This window comes from Salvelinus alpinus, chromosome 26 (assembly GCF_045679555.1).
Source record: "Salvelinus alpinus chromosome 26, SLU_Salpinus.1, whole genome shotgun sequence".
Lineage (NCBI taxonomy): Eukaryota > Metazoa > Chordata > Actinopteri > Salmoniformes > Salmonidae > Salvelinus > Salvelinus alpinus.
In genome coordinates, this window is record NC_092111.1 from 10,537,514 (window position 1) to 10,548,059 (window position 10,546).

A 10,546-nucleotide genomic window follows, 5' to 3' on the forward strand; every position below is an offset into this window, starting at 1 on the left:
TGTGCTGTCCAGCTGGCTGTGACCTCTGACCCGGAGACCCTCACTCCTGACCCTTGGACCCGTTCCCACGCCACACCCTTTTGTGTGGACCTCGCCATGGCAACGCCGCGGTCACTGCTGCTACGGTAACAGATGGACAGGCTTCTGGAAATAACTTAATTCGAGCCGCTGAAAATCGGACTTGTGTACCCCCTCACACACACCCCAAAGCCCCTGCACTCTGCGCCCCACAACTCCTTCGATTAATTTCAATGCAGCGCTTCTGGTCATGCGATCAGATAAATTCATTACCGCGGCAATCTCCGATTTATCCTGGCATGTGCACAGAAAATATACATAGGAATAAGAAGAGCATGTTGTCAGTGCAGTAAGCTGCAATAGGGACTGACTACATACCAAACATCCTATTTCACAGTGCTGCTATTTATGGTAGGGAGTGGGAGTGGTAACTAACTTAGTTAGTTGTAATTATTAGCTAAACAACTTTGATTAGCCATATTGTTTTCTCACATAGACAGACTGGAGCAATAGGGATTTGTATGCTAGTCCAAATCAAATGGAAAGAACAATAGTATCATTAACATAACCAATAAGGTGCTTGCAGAAAATTAAGTATCACTATTTTTTTTTTAAATGTACTGGACAAATTAAATTAATTCTAGGGCAAATGTGTTTAGTTGTGTTGAATGGGCCTGTGACCATGTTGATGTTGAGGACAAGTGTGTGTTGTCAGAACACACACGTGTCCTTAAATAAAGCAGTCTGATCGTCAGTGCAGTTTCACCTCACACTCAGAGTAAACAAACAAACAAAATGACTCCTATTGAAACTGTCGAATCCCTCCAAAACCATCATATTTCACAAATCTGTACAATTAGGTTTGTAAAAGTAAATCTCGTAGGCTGCATCTACACGGGCAGCCCAATGCTGATATTCTTTCCACTAATTGGTCTTTTGACCAATCACCTCAGATCTTTGTGTGTCAGATCTTTTGCAGAGCTGACCTGATTGGTCAAAAGACCAATTAATTAAAAAAGATCAGAATTGGGACACCTGTATAAATGCAGCCATATAGGCCTAGATGAAAACAACACTATGAAAAACGAAATTATCTCTCAGTTTTATATTATATTATTATATTATTTATATCAGTTTTATATATAGATATATTTTTCAAACATTTTGATATAGGGAGAGGTTAGTTAAATATTCAGCATAAGATTCAAAAGTGGGAGATGTTTTCAGCACAGCTCAGCCCAACAGGCTGACCAAGGGGCGCCAATGGTGACCCTCGAAAAATGGACCATTGAGGTGAAATCACACAAGCGCAGCCACTTATTCCATTTTGGATTTTGTATTCCTCTGTCCCGCATCTGCATCACTATCTTCCCCTCTCATTCCACCCCTTCCTCCACCCTGCCCCCCCCCCCCCACCCCCCCTTCTCCCCCTCTGCCTCTCGCCCAGTTCATTGTACCAAAAGAGATTTTCTTCATTGAGGCCCAGTCTCTTAGGTAACCCCAGTGCTGCATGAAATGAGGAGAGAGAGAGAGAGAGAGAGAGCGACAGAGAGAAAGAGAGGGGGGAGGGAGAGGGAGAGGGAGGAGGGAGAGAGTGAAGGAAATCGAAAGACAGAAGGAGGAACGGCAGAAAGGGTTGGAGAACGCGAGGGAGAAGGATGCAAGAGCAGAGAAGGCAAGAGTTAAGATGCTAAAGTAGGACAAGTGTGCCAGACGTCAAAGGCAACACAGCTAAAACAAGAACACATCTGAGGGAGACAAGAGAATTTCTACGCTTTTGAGCAACAGGGTTTTATTTCACTTTTTTTCTTCTTTCTTTTTTTAATAACTTTTCAAGGTTTTTAGGCCTCAACTAGGTCTTGTTGCTTTTTTTGTCTTTAAGGTACATTCATGTATCTCAACATAGCTTGGACACATCGGTACACTTTCATTGTTGTACAAATGTGAACGCAACCATGCTTGAGGTGGTCTATAGTGACCTGTTATGACCTATTATGATACAAGAGCTGTAGTTAAGGCTGAATTCAGGGCTAGAGGTCGTATCTGTGGCACGGAGCCACTTCATAGACCAGATGCAGCAGTTGGACTCTCGTTGGATTCCTTGCCAGGACAGTGGAACAACCTACCTGCTACTCAACAGCTAACTACCACTTTGAAGAAACCTCTCAAGATGAATGGGTGAAAATGGGTGACTAGCTTATATTTTCCAATAGTGGCTGATATTCAGGAAAGGAAACAAACTTTATTGAACCTTCTAAACATCCTCTGTGGGGGAAAAGTTTACGAAGTAACTGTAAAAATACTGATTTCCTTTTTTATTTTTGTAAAGATAAGAGGCTAACCACCATTTTCCGGAATCAAATGTCAAAATGAAAGGGCTTTTTCTGAATTCAAAAGAAAAACAAGTCTTTATAAGACTTTTAAAGATGACTTTTTAGTTCAATAGTATCTACTCAAACAAATAAATGTAAACTTTAAGTATATTAAATACTTGAATTCTCTTTGTGGGGCATGCTGCGCTGGTCTTCAGTTGTGAGCAGCACATGGAGCATCAATGAATGGCTGAGGTCTTTCGAAAGCCGCACATATTATTCGTTTTGAGACGGCTCACATAGAGAGACAAATGTTGCATTGAGTAATTCAGTTTGGGGGGTTACTTTTGTTTCAAATTCTCACTTTTGTTTCCGGCTCTTACCTTGGCTGCTCATGTGTTAACACTCGGCTGCACTAAGTTATCATAGGGAGCTTTTGTCTCTTTGATCCGTATGACAATGGGGACTGCTTTTGTATTGGTCACGTTACTGCTGCCTTGGGATGCTGCCCTGCGTTCATCATTGTGTCACGTACACACGGAAAGGGTGGATGAGTTAGGGGTTCAGAGGCCTTAACATCCCTACACGTTTCTCTGTGTCCTCTGTCTATCCAAACGTCCGCCCCTCCATCCCTGCTATGTGCTGACCCAGGGGGTCCGGAGCTGATTGTCCAAACGCAATTCTTGTGTCTGTCTCCATGAAACCAGGAGTTGTGGATGGACATCACGCCCCTGACCTCGTGAAATCTCCGGTAATGCAGACATGGAAGGGACAGAAGGAAACATTTTGGTGTAAATGGCCAATGTGTTATTTTTTTTTTACCACACTGGGCTTTTTCTGCATACTTATTTTCACCTCTACTATCCTCCAGCTTCTAAATGTGGCTCACGGTGGCGGCTAAGAGCCAGAACAAGAGGTTGAGTCTACTTGGAGGCTGAAGTCGTGAGATGGAGAGATGAATAGCACTTATCATGTTAAGTACAGTTGAATGTGTCCGGTTTGCACTTCGGTCCTTGTTTTCTAGGTTGCTTTTTCTTTCACAGCTATTTAGACAAGGTCCTAAAAAGATACGCACTTCTAGCAGGAACGGGGAGAGAGTGAGAGAAAATTTGATTGAATGAATTGAAGTGTGTGTGTGTGTGTGTGTGTGTGTGTGTGTGTTTGCATTTGCCTGTGTTTGGCAAAGTTCAGGGGTCAGGCTACGGAAGAATAGGGAAAACGAGAGCGAAAGTAAAGGATTTGGAGAAGGTGGGGAGAGAGGGGGCTTGGGGCGAGAGAGGGGGATTATCAGGGAGGGAGAGATTTCGGAAGAGAAAGAAGAAGGAGGAATAGAGGGCAAGATTACATTTTTGGAGGGAAAGACTAGAGAAAGAGAAAAAAAATTGGTAAAGTCGAGACAGGCCCAAACCCAGTGCACACTCTTAGAAAATAGGGTTCAAAACGGGTCTAGAGCTGTCCCCAAACGATAACTATTTTTGGTTCCAGGTAGAACTCTTTTGGGTTCCATGTTGAACCCTCTGTGGAAAGGGTTGTACATGGAACCAAAAAGGGTTCTACCTGAAACCAACAGGGGTTCTTCAAAGGATTCTCCTATGGGGACAGCCGAGGAACCCTTTTTGGTTCTAGATAGCACCTTTTTTCTAGGAGTGCATAGAGAGAGGGAGAGTGCAAAATAATGAAGTTGAGAGAAAAATGGTCAGGGAGGAAGTTCGAGTGAGACTCGGCGCAATATGTATAGAAAGAAAAGAGAAAGAGAGAGCGAGCGAGGGGGAAAGAGAGAGGCAGAGAGCGAGAGAGATCAAGAGGGAGGCAGCATTAATATGCTAATGGCCTGAGTGAATGCACAACAGGCCCACTGACCAGGCTAATCACGGGTGGACACACACTGGGGCTAATCCTTAACGCAGAGCTTTCACACACACAGAGACGCGCAAACACTACAACACACACACACACACACACGAATTCAAACCCACCCACACATATACTATTTGCACTGACCCACACAAATAACACAATTTCTGAATGCAGATGCTTATTGACCACATTTTGCTTGTAATAGCAAAAAGTCACAGGAACATGGGCGCACAATGCTCTCTCTCTCTCTCACTTACTCGCTCACTCACACACACAGTTGTTAAGTCACTATCACCATGGTTATTGAGCTCTCTGAAGCCATGACTGGATTCTGTGGACAGAATGTGTCCTCTGATGGGGTTTCTACCACTCGTTTTGTGAGGGTTTTCTCTTCACTCTTCACTGCTCTGAGCTGGTGTCAATGAAGCCCCTAATATTTCCTGAAGAGATTGGCTGCAATATGTGGGTCTAACCCAGGCTGAAGGAGTGGAAGTTTTGAGTGAGCACAGGAAAGTAATGTCCGTTATTCAAAACAATTCCTGTAATAAATACTGTGTTCATAACTATGAGCTTCCATGTTACATGTATTATCAAGTCTTTCACTTAAATAAACACTTATCAAATTAGTTGATGTGACTTTTTCTGTTTTTGATTAGTAGCTATATATGAATGGAATCAAAATGCTTTACATGAATACAATTAAGTGTATTTGTTATTCATCTGAAGAGTTGAATTCAAAACAGGCACACTAAGACTGATATCTACAGTAACACAGATGTAACCTGACTAAGATTAGGATTTAGGTATTGTATCTTGAGCGGTCAGTTGGCTACCCAGGGTTAAGCACAAGCGGCCACTCAAGTCGAGTGGGGCTTAGAGGGGAGCAGTGGAGACAGCTGGTGGTCGATATTAGAGCAGCACCTAGGGGCAACCTAGCCCGACACTGACATAATGATCACATGGCTCAGCTAAGCTAGGCTAATGCTAACTGTGCTCTTGCCAACTCTTACGTCTGGCAGCAATTATGACAACAGTACAGTTGGAGTGACACAAAACCTTTATTTATAAAATGTATTATTCTACATTGCACAAATAGCACTCTCTAGGCAAACAATAATAGTACTGTACTGAGCAATTGTTTATGAAATAACATGAGAAGTATCACATAATGCAGTTAAAACATGATGATAATAATAAAATAAATTGCAAGGAAGTGCAGCCATAGCACAACCAATAGAAACTTAACACTCATTTAATTTCATTGGGTTTGGATAAAATCCCATCAAGTCTACACCAGTCCCATGGTATCTGGAAAACAAAAAACGGACCTAAGTTCAGCGTCTCTACGGTCAACTTCAGTTTGTGCTATCCGGGAATCTTGGGACGCCTACCCTAACCTAACCATTATCCTAACCTTAACCTTTATACATTTGAAATGACTTCAACTACATTTGAAACATTTTACATTTCAACTTCAATGGGGTGACGTCAGAGTTGGATGTGCCATGGACCCCACTTTGACTTTTCAGTCAACTTCACCCTAGTCTGTCACCTGGGCTGCTCTCTCCAGGTCCGGCTTCAGCTCTGGTCCTCAGGGAAACCATCTCCAAATTCACCCCTTCCACTCGCCTCCTGGTGGTCTCAGAAAACACACACCAAGAGTCAGTAATGTAAAAAAATCCAACAGATTTTTTCAGTGATTAAACCAAGACTTCTAAAATATTAATTTTGTTCACCTGACTTGTCACTTTTTCATGTCTTTACCTTGATGTACAGATAGATGGCGGTGTTGGCTGTCAGTGACATCAGAAGTACTACAACCAGTCTGATGATGAAAGCTGTCAGAGGAGAGGCTGCAGCAGAAACACATTTAATTAGTGGATTGCTAAGCATCAGATTCATCCGTGGAAAATCTGTTAATGTCAAAGTTCTAAGTATGGTTCATGTTCAGTTACCTGTGACAGTCAGGGAGAGGAGATCACTCTCGGAGGAGAAGTTATGAGAAAAAACATAAATCTCATAAACACAGCTGTAGTTCCCTTGGTGGGAGTCATCTGCAGTGAGAAAGAGGAAGGCAGCAGAGTGATTGACAGCTGGCTAAGTCTGGGTTATGTTGGAGTCAGGGTATGTGATGAGGGAGCCTCCTGGGTACTGTGGCTGAATGGAGCAGGTGATAGTGAAGCTGTGGCACCTGAACACCTCTAGAGTCCCCTGGTGGCCCCTGGAGAACACTCCCATTGAGATGGTCAGGGAGATATTAGGCTTAAGCAGGAACTCTATAAAAAGAGAAAAAGAAAAACCTCTTTAAAGGGGCAATCAGCAGTTGCTACATCCATTTTTTTCACTAATAAATTCATGCTATGTACACATTGATTCTTGAAGAATATGACTTTTAAATGCCTCATGAGCTTAGTTCAACAGACAAACCCCATCAGAACCCAAAATATAAGCTTGTTTTATTCCATTGTTTGTAAATAAGATTAACGCAAACAAACACTATATAGCCTCAAAACATGGTTAAACTAACATTTTGATATCTTAGACGGTCAGTCCTTGCATCCATAGCTCTGTATAAGAATTTGAAAGTGGTTACATTTCCCCAAACCTCATCCCTCAGTTTTTGATCGAAACAAGTGAGGGAGGAGGTTTGTTATTGTTTAAACTGCTGATTGTCGCTTTAACTAGTTTCATCATATACTGTAGATATAACCATAACATCAGCATGTAACCGTGCTAGCCAGCCTCCCTTACAGGGCAAAATCTGTGATGAGCCTATAGTGACTGAAATTACATTCAAATACAAAAGCATTGTGTGTGATACTTGAGGTAGCATTGCTATTGAATTATTACGAGTTCATCATTATTAGCGGCAAAGCAGCCATACAAGTTCAACCGTGAGAGGTGTAAAGTAAGTTGTATGTAAACATATTAAAAATCAGCTGAATACAACAACTTTAGTATTACCGGAGCAGATCACCTTTAATGGAGTCACCAAGGTTGGCCTTGAGGCTTTGCTCCCGATGTGCATGTTCAAGTCCATTACAGTAAACTTCAAACCCTCCAGTGCGGTATCTAGCAGTGTTGAAACAGTGGAACGACAGCCCAGCTGTCTACAAACTACATCAGCGACACCCTTCAATTTCCAGAAATACACAGCCGACATATTCCCCTCTCCCAGTTTGTTCCACTCCACTCTACCAGCACAGCGACTGCCTCCTCCCACTAGCCTCACATCAGCAGGTTCTGGAAAGAAAATTACATACTGTTTATTCATATATTCTCACCAACAAAACACCCCGACAGCGAAGTCCAAACGTTTTTTGGACATTGACACATTTTTTGTTGTTTAGGCTCTGTACTCCAGCACTTCTGAAATAATACAATGACTATGAGGTTAAAGTGCAGACTGAGCTTTAATTTGAGGGTATTTGCATCCATAACGGTTGAACCGTTTAGAAATTACAGCACTTTTTGCACATAGTCCCTTTTAGGGAACCGAAAGTATTTGGTCAAATTCACTTGTGCATTAATGTTGTCAAAAGTTTAGTATTTGGTCCCATATTCCTAGCATGCAATGACTATATCAAGCTTGTAACTCTACAAATGTATTCGATTCATTTGCAGTTAGTTTTGGTTGTGTTTCAGATTATTTTGTGCCAAATAGCAATTAATGGTAAATAATGTATTGTGTAATTTTGGAGAGACTTTTATTGTAAATAAGAATAGAATATGATTGTAAACACTTCTACATGAATATGGATGCTACCATGATTACAAATAATCATGAATGATGAGTGAATAATGATGAGTGAGAAAGTGAGAGGAATAAATATCCCCCCCCTAAACGCTAACCTCCCCTGTTATTTGTAAAGGTACATGTTAGGTTAGCATATCTTGGGGGTATGATCTTTGAGCCTCTGTAACTTTCTCACTCATCATTATTCACAATTCATTCAGTATTTAACCTCATAGTCATTGTATCATTTAAAATCCAAAGTACTGGAGTACGGAGTTAAAACACCCAAAGATGTGTCACCGTCCAAATTAAGATTTTCTTTCCAAAGCGCTATATATACATTTTCAGAATGTTGGTCAATTTGATTTTATTGTTTAAAGAACTTAGAAAAGAGATTGGTGGGTTTTTCATTATCTAATCATGATGTGGGGTTCAATGACAGTCATCCCAGCTAGTACATAACGTTCTGAGAACCATAGGTTTCTTAGAGCGTGGTTATCCTATGCTTATACCTTCCCACAACTTTCTGCGAATGGTGCAGGATAGTTGATTGCCTTTTGAACATTCTCAGCACATTTAAGGAACTTGACAAAAATAACGTTTCATTTCATTACTTTAACAGAATGTTTCCTAAAAGTTAAAACATGGTTACATTTCATTCCAATCTTGGTAATGTTCTAGGAACGTTCTCCAACTAGTTTGACACTGGGTATGTTCTCAAACAGTTTAGAGAACGTTAAGAAACAACGTTCTTCTGTGGGAATGTCAGTAATTCAGGACAATGTTTTGGTTCTATTTAAAGTTATGTTCTGAGATCATTAATAAAATCTTTCCATATGAACCACAAAAAAACATTAGTAATGTTCAAAGAACGTTGTAAGAATGTTATTTAAAGACATATACATTCTGTTCTCTGTGTTGTTAATTAATTGGCCACACCTGATCTTAATGAGTGCTTGTTTCCTTGAAATATTGTCTGTTTCAATAGGATAAAATGAACAGCTTCTCACTAACGCCATTCCACACAAAGAAAATACATGTGTTTGCATGATTAATGCCTAAGCAAATTCAGTTCCATGTCCCCTCTCTATGCTTGGAGTTCAAAACAGTAAACCCAAACTGAGCTAGCAGTGTTATTAAAAGTCTTATTTAAACATTCAGTAAAGGTTTTAAGTTATTCAAAAACCTCAAAATAACCTATAATTTCCATTCTTAGAATGTTAATAAAACCTTTCAGGAAACCATAGTAAAATGATCTCAGAACCTCCCTGAAACCTAAAAATGTACAGTACCAGTAGGACACACCTACTTATTCCAGGGTTTTTCTTTAATTGTACTATTTTATACATTGTAAAAGAATGGTAAAGACATCAAAACTATGAAATAACACATATGGAATCATGTAGTAGCCAAAAAAGTGTTAAACAATCAAAATATATATTCATATGAAATATATTCTTCAAAGCAGCCACCCTTTGCCTTGATGACAGCTTTGCACACTCTTGGCATTCTCTCAATCAGCTTCATGAGGTAGTCATCTGGAATGCAGTTCAATTAACAGCTGTGCCTTGTTAAAAGTTAATTTGTGGAATTTCTTTCCTTCTTGATGCATTTGAGCCAATCAGTTGTGTTGTGACAAGGTAGGGCTGGATACAGAAGATAGCATAATTTGGTAAAAGACAAAGTCCATATTATGGCAAGAGCAGCTCAAATAAGCAAAGAGAAACGACAGTCCATCATTACTTTAAGACATGAAGGTCAGTCAATCTACAAAATGTCAAGAACTTTGAACATTTCTTCCAGTGCAGTCGCAAAAACCATCAAGCGCTATGACCGCCATAGCAAAGGAAGACCCAGAGTGACCTCTGCTGCAGAGAATAAGTTCATTAGAGTTACCATCCTCAGAAGTTGCGGCCCAAATAAATGCTTTACAGCATTCAAGTAACAGACACATCTCAACATCAACTGTTCAGAGGAGACTATGTAAATCAGGCCTTCATGGTTGAAGTTCTGCAAAGAAACCACTACTAAAGGACACCATTAAGACAAAGAGACTTGCTTGGGCCAAGAAACACGAGCAATGGACATTAGACCAGTGGAAATCTGTCCTTTGTCTGATGTCCAAATTTGAGATTTTTAGTTCCAACCTCCATTTCTTTGTGAGACGCAGAGTAGGTGAACCGATGATCTCCGCATGTGTGGTTCCCACCGTGAAGCATGGAGGAGGTGTGATGGTGTGGGGGTGCTTTGCTGGTGACACTGTCTGTGATTTACTTAGAATTCAAGGCACACTTAACCAGCATGGCTACCACAGCATTCTGCAGTGATACGCCATCCCATCTGGTTTGCGCTTAGTGGGACTATCATTTGTTTTTCAACATGACAATGACCCAACACACCTCCAGGCTGTGTAAGGGCTATTTTACCAAGAAGGAGAGTGATGGAGTGCTGCATCAGATGACCTGGCCTCCATAATCACCCGACCTCAAACCAATTGAGATGGTTTGGGATGAGTTGGACCGCAGAGTGAAGGAAAAGCAGCCAACAAGTGCTCAGCATATGTGGGAACTCCTTCAAGACGGTTGGAAAAGCATTCCAGGCAAAGCTGTTTGAGATAATTCCA

At 41.0% G+C, this 10,546-nt stretch overlaps 1 long non-coding RNA gene across 1 annotated transcript; it reads right to left on the reverse strand.

Annotated features, from left to right (window-relative positions):
- Positions 1–5,244: 5,244 nt before the first annotated feature.
- Positions 5,245–7,419, reverse strand: LOC139554297 (uncharacterized). The gene is made up of 4 exons (XR_011670808.1): positions 7,165–7,419; positions 6,143–6,463; positions 5,952–6,040; positions 5,245–5,819 (listed from the first exon to the last, which is right to left on the reverse strand). It is a non-coding gene; the product is annotated as an uncharacterized lncRNA (long non-coding RNA).
- Between the last annotated feature and the right edge of the window lie 3,127 nt (positions 7,420–10,546).